The sequence below is a fragment of the Culex quinquefasciatus genome, chromosome 3, assembly GCF_015732765.1.
Source record: "Culex quinquefasciatus strain JHB chromosome 3, VPISU_Cqui_1.0_pri_paternal, whole genome shotgun sequence".
NCBI classification, from domain to species: domain Eukaryota; kingdom Metazoa; phylum Arthropoda; class Insecta; order Diptera; family Culicidae; genus Culex; species Culex quinquefasciatus.
Genome location: NC_051863.1, coordinates 47,535,362 through 47,542,051, shown reverse-complemented (window position 1 = coordinate 47,542,051; position 6,690 = coordinate 47,535,362).

The following is a 6,690-nucleotide window of genomic DNA, read 5'->3' as shown; positions in this document are numbered from 1 at the left end:
TTTCCACTAAAACTGCGATTACTTAAAAATTTCAGGAATGACCTATAACGTCATGATTCGAAATCCGGACACTTAGTAGCATATCATTTTTGTTATAGCTGGCAAAAAATCATGTAATAAGTAGGAAATGTAGAAATATCATAAGGATGTAGAATAAACAGTCAATTTCAACAAAATGCATGCAAAATATGTCTTTTCTAACAATTTTTCATCAGAATTTTAAAATTAAAATGACTTGTTGTGCTTCGAATCCCGGACACTGATAAATGCTGATTCGAAATCCGGACACTTTTGCTTCGAATTCCGGACACTCGATTTTACTAATGAATCGCACAAATTTGGACTGAAATGTTAGTGAATGGCATTCTTTAGGTCTCAAATAAGCTGTTAACATCAAAACAATCGATAGTTTATATAAAAATTTGCTAGAATTTAAGGAAATCGAAACCATAAATTTTTGCTTTGCCTTCCCGGTGCTTCGAACGCCTATGAAATATTTCAAGTGAAATGTTTCGCATTTTTGGTAAACTTATAATTTTATTGTATTTAATTGTTTTGGCATTAACTACAGCGTTCAAACAAACTTTAAATGAAAGTTGATGTTGGAATTCATCAAATGACACAGTTTTGACATTCATAATGCGAACTTATATCCAAATAATTGATAAAACAAGATGAAGTGTCCGGGTTTCGAAGCGTCCGGGAATTCGAATCATGACGTTACATGTCTGGGTACCAAAAGTTGCGTCTTTCAATTAAAATTTTGGTACCCAGACATGTATAGATCATGGCTAAAATTTTAAAGTTATCTCAGTTTTAGTGAAAAAAGTTGATTTTTTGCCGATTTCGTAATTTTTCGGTTTTTGCGCGCGGCGCGTCGAAAAACACGGATTTTATTTTCAAAAAATCATATCTCGGAATCCTGTTAATGAACTCCTCCCATTTTTTAGTATGTTATGTAAAAATGTTCGGGGAATCCGATAAAAATACTTCCAGACATAAGCTCTTTGGTCCAGACACCGTCAAAACGGCACTTTAAAGTTTCATACGCCCTTTTCATATGTTAGGCTAGATTTTTGAAACTTCTTATTATTTTTCTTTGAAAGGCCAACTTATCACCTTTCATTTTCGTATAAGACAGATGAAATCGGTTAAAATGGCGAGGAGTTATGATTTTTCGAAAAAAGTGGTTTTTGCGAAAATCGACGAAAATTGCCATTTTTCAGACCACCCTAACATGGCATAGGTCACCCTAATGGCCAAACAAAAAAATACGGGTCTAATTAATTCGGCCAGGGAACCCCCAGAAAAATTTTGAGCCCGTTCTGCGCACTTTTGTTTTTATCCATGCTGTTTTCGTGGGGAATTGCTGTATAAATAACACTTAATTTTATCAAAATATCTGAGATCCGGTCTCAAAAAAGTGTTTCCAAAAAACTAAAGTACTAAAGTACGCATGGTAGATCTGGACAACGTTTTCATCAAAATATGTGAGATCCGGCCTCTTAAAAGTGTACAAATAACACCTAAGTGGTTATAACTTTTGTTAGGGTTATCAGATCTTCGATGTTTTAGGCTCATTTGAAAGGTCTTTTTATTATCTAACTAAGAACGGGTCGCATGATGGACCCGGACACAATTTTCATCGAACTATCTGAGATCCGGCGTCCAAAAAGTGTATAAATAACACTTAAGTGCTAATACCTTTTGATATGGTTATCAGATCTTAAATGTTTTGGGCTCGTTGGAAAGGTCTTTTAAATACCTTTCTTAAAATGTTTAACATGATGGGTTATCTTACAAAAACCACTCTTTTTAAAATCTTCCGGACTTTTGTTAAAATCGTTTTATTTTTGCATAACTTTTGAAGTACTTTACAAAACATTATAATATTAACTAGGGTCTTGTGAGACCCCAAGACGGATCGAATGAAACCAAAACGGCCCAAATCGATACAGCCAGTCCAGAGATAATCGTGTGCATATTTTTCGGTGCACGGACTTACAGACATACACACGCACAGACATTTGTTCAGAATTTGATTCTGAGTCGATAGGTATACGTGAAGGTGGGTCTACGAGGTCGAATGAAGAAGTTCATTTTTCAAGTGATTTATAGCCTTTCCTCATTGAGGTGAGGAAGGCAAAAAGGCTTTTCTAACTGTCACAACCAAACTGATAATTTTTTTTATTTTCTAACGAAACAATTTTTAATACATTTTCTTCTCTTTTTAAACAAAATTAAAAGAAAAATCTTTTCATTTCCTCAAAATACTTTAATCCCAAAAGGAACCACTCTAGAACGCAATACTCTCGAACCCCGATAACATTCTCAGACTGCGACGGCAGTAACAGAACTCACAATAAAAAAAATGGGTGGTGGTGGTGGTGGTGGTGGTGGTGGTGATGGGTGAATGCGGAAAACCACGCTTACAAAGACAGGAAATGTTTCGCCCAAAGTGATGAAAACCCGTGTGCTACTCGGGAATGGTTCGCAAAAAAAAAGTTAACCAGTAAAATGATAGTTGAATCGTCTGAATTACAGCATGGCGTTCTAACTGATGTATCACGTGTCGGTAGTACGCGCCATTGTGGGTGCGGTATGGATTGCGAGGGTTTGTGAGGGTGGTTGTATCCTGTTGCGCCTCCAAGAGAGAGAGAGGGCATGAACAGCAGCTATGCTGTCAGTTTAGGGTTCACGATGAATGGAAGGAGAGCTTACTCTCACTTTGAAATGTTCACCGTGAAAAGCAGAGTTCATCAAGCTGTTTCATGCTGTGGAACACATGAAATTGCTTAACAGTTGATTGTTTAGTGGGAGGAAATTCCTTAAGGAATTATGGGATATATCAATTTAAAAGGATTCTAATTCCACGAATGAAGATGTCGATAGCGATGGCTTGAAATTAAATCCTAATGAATTGGTTCACCCTCCTCTGAGACGAACAAATCATGAAAAGGGTTCGCAAACAACTCTCTGCCAGAAGCAACTAACAAGTTTTCCATGAAATTAAATAATGGTTTAAAAGAAACTCAGTTCGATATAAAAAAAAACTAAAGTTTTTCAATTCAAGCAAACAAACCAGCTGTTCAATAAACCACAAGAAAAATGGACCGAAAAGCACAAGCAAACTTTTGTTCAAGATCCAACTTTATCCAATTTCCTTTCCGGCGTGGTTGTGGCCGATGATTTCCCCGTTGAGAAACATCTGGTTTCTACCGAGCCGGAAGCTGGAAGACGAGCTACGGTTTAATGCACGTTTCATAGCTAGCTGTGTGTCCCTGAATCCGGAAGGATGAGAACCTGGAGACATCTCGGAAGGCATCAACTCAACGATGGGTCAGCCAGCAGCAGCAGCAGTGTCACTTAAGGTCTGACGTACGCAAACTTGGGTTGTCGAGCAAATGGGAAAAGTTTATGACACTTTATGATGTGTTGATTGTGCGAAACTTTATGCTGAACCTATGAGGTCGGTCTGGCTTTTTTGTTTCTGTGCAAGTTCCAGATGGCCATATACCGTATAGTGAGCCATAAAATTACACTTTAAGTGCCCAGAAGGGAAAATTTTGTAGCTGGATTTCTGTTTTCCATCGTGAGGAGTGAGAAGCTGGTTTTTGAATTGATCTAATTTGAAATTTAAAATTTTCAATGATGAAATGGAAATGAAAAAAAATTAAGTTTAAAATTTAAAATGTTATGTACTGTGTATGGAATAAATAAAATAATTAATCAATTGAAATTTTATTAAATGAATAGAAACAATAATTATCCAAATTGACCAACAAATTAACAAAATCATACTTATAATTCAAGTCAAACCCAAATTAACTAAAAACAAATTCCAACCAAACCGGACAGAGCTGAGATTATTTCATCAGCAAAATAAAAGCAAAACACCAATCGATCGATCTCAATGGCAAAATAGGGAAATCTCTTTCACGGTAATTGAATTTATGTTGATTAGATTGGCGTAAAGAGAGGAAAATATGAGCGGTTAAAAATTTTGCTCGTAAACACTCGCCCCCTCACAAAGACAGACAAAAGGCGAGCGCGACCCGTCATAACTCTGTGCCTGTTGAAGAGGCCAAGGTCCTGCGTTTAGGGTAGACTGTTTGATGTTGGTTCTTTCAAAAATCAAAGAATTAAAAAAGAGTAAAAAAGAGTAAAAAAGAGCTAAAAAAAAAAAAAAGAGAAAAGAGTAAAGAGTAAAGAGTAAAGAGTAAAGAGTAAAGAGTAAAGAGTAAAGAGTAAAGAGTAAAGAGTAAAGAGTAAAGAGTAAAAGTAAAGAGTAAAGAGTAAAGAGTAAAGAGTAAAGAGTAAAGAGTAAAGAGTAAAGAGTAAAGAGTAAAGAGTAAAGAGTAAAGACTAAAGACTAAAGAGTAAAGAGTAAAGAGTAAAGAGTGAAGAGTAAAGAGTAAAGAGTAAAGAGTAAAGAGTAAAGAGTAAAGAGTAAAGAGTAAAGAGTAAAGAGTAAAGAGTAAAGAGTAAAGAGTAAAGAGTAAAGAGTAAAGAGTAAAGAGTAAAGAGTAAAGAGTAAAGAGTAAAGAGTAAAGAGTAAAGAAAGTAAAGTAAAGAGTAAAGAGTAAAGAGTAAAGTAAAGAGTAAAGAGTAAAGTAAAGAGTAAAGAGTAAAGAGTAAAGAGTAAAGAGTAAAGAGTAAAGAGTAAAGAGTAAAGAGTAAAGAGTAAAGAGTAAAGTAAAGAGTAAAGAGTAAAGAGTAAAGTAAAGTAAAGAGTAAAGAGTAAAGAGTAAAGTAAAGAGTAAAGAGTAAAGAGTAAAGAGTAAAGAGTAAAGAGTAAAGAGTAAAGAGTAAAGAGTAAAGAGTAAAGAGTAAAGAGTAAAGAGTAAAGAGTAAAGAGTAAAGAGTAAAGAGTAAAGAGTAAAGAGTAAAGAGTAAAGAGTAAAGAGTAAAAAAAGATTGAAAAGGGAAAATCTATTAAGAAAATGTTGAAAAAAGTCAAACAACAGACGCCCTACCCTATCCCAATCCTGATGCTATATCAGCGCTCAAACAGGAAAATTTTCCACTTTTTGAAGCCTTTGGCTTTCCACGAGCTTTTCTCCACTGCCGCCTTAACAAAGCAAATGACAAAGAAGACCCAACACAAAAACACTCCAAATCCCGGTGCGGTTGGGAAAATCGTGCCGTGCCTCTTGCAGGACATCCTTTTCTTTCTTGGTGGGTCGCATTTTCCGACCCAATCCCAAGAATGCGGTTTGTATGTTGAAGACCAAAAGACCAAACGAATCTTGAACAAACAGAGACACGAACCCCCACCTGTAGGGGGGGGGGGGGGGGGTTGCGATAAAGTGGTAGCATACAAGCTCTGGTGCAGCAGATGGGGTAGGAAATGAATTTTTGAGCAACTTTATGATTATCGTCTGCTAGGCTGAAGCACACGTGGTAAGTGAAAGTCTTAGCAAGCGACGAGATAATGGGTGAAATTTACCATGAAAAATGGAGTTTATGGTAGCTTTTGTGATTGGGAGTGTAGTTTAGTTGAATATGCGAAGAATACCTGGGGAAAACGTTTTTTGAATACTGATTAGCGAACATAATTTGATTGCGTGCTCTAAATTTGCGATAAAAACGATTATTTACTTTTTTGAGTTGAGTTGAGTTGAGTTGAGTTGAGTTGAGTTGAGTTGAGTTGAGTTGAGTTGAGTTGAGTTGAGTTGAGTTGAGTTGAGTTGAGTTGAGTTGAGTTGAGTTGAGTTGAGTTGAGTTGAGTTGAGTTGAGTTGAGTTGAGCTGAGTTGGAGTTGAGTTGAGTTGAGTTGAGTTGAGCTTGAGTTGAGTTGAGTTGAGTTGAGTTGAGTTGAGTTGAGTTGAGTTGAGTTGAGTTGAGCTTGAGTTGAGTTGAGTTGAGTTGAGTTGAGCTTGAGCTGAGTTGAGCTTGAGCTTGAGCTTGAGTTGAGCTTGAGTTGAGCTTGAGTTGAGTTGAGTTGAGTTGAGTTGAGTTGAGTTGAGTTGAGTTGAGTTGAGTTGAGTTGAGTTGAGTTGAGTTGAGTTGAGTTGAGTTGAGTTGAGCTTGAGTTGAGTTGAGTTGAGTTGAGTTGAGTTGAGTTGAGTGAGTTGAGCTTGAGTTGAGTTGAGTTGAGTTGAGCTTGAGTTGAGTTGAGTTGAGTTGAGTTGAGTTGAGTTGAGTTAGTTGAGTTGAGTTGAGTTGAGTTGAGTTGAGTTGAGTTGGAGTTGAGTTGAGTTGAGTTGAGTTGAGTTGAGTTGAGTTGAGTTGAGTTGAGTTGAGTTGAGTTGAGTTGAGTTGAGTTGAGTTGAGTTGAGTTGAGTTGAGTTGAGTTGAGTTGAGTTGAGTTGAGTTGAGTTGAGTTGAGTTGAGTTGAGTTGATTGTATTTGTATTTGTAATTTGTACTTAGCCTTGTAATGCCTCAAAAGGGTCACGTTTCCGCTGCAGTAATTAACTCAAAGTGCATCGTCTTAACTCTCAACTGCCTCCATCCGGCTTGTCGGAGCAAACCTGATAAGTGCTCAAGTTAACGTTAAAGCCTCGCCACTTTCCCGAGAGTGCCTTTGTACGGGACACGTTCCGACGGCTGGGCACACTTGAAATCTTGATCTTGGTCCACGTCCTCGTTCTCCTTCCCGGCTGTATGTCAAGTGGTGCTTAACCGCATCAGCAGCAGAAGGGCTGAGCTCTCGGACACGCAATTCCATTCACTCCCACAGACATAC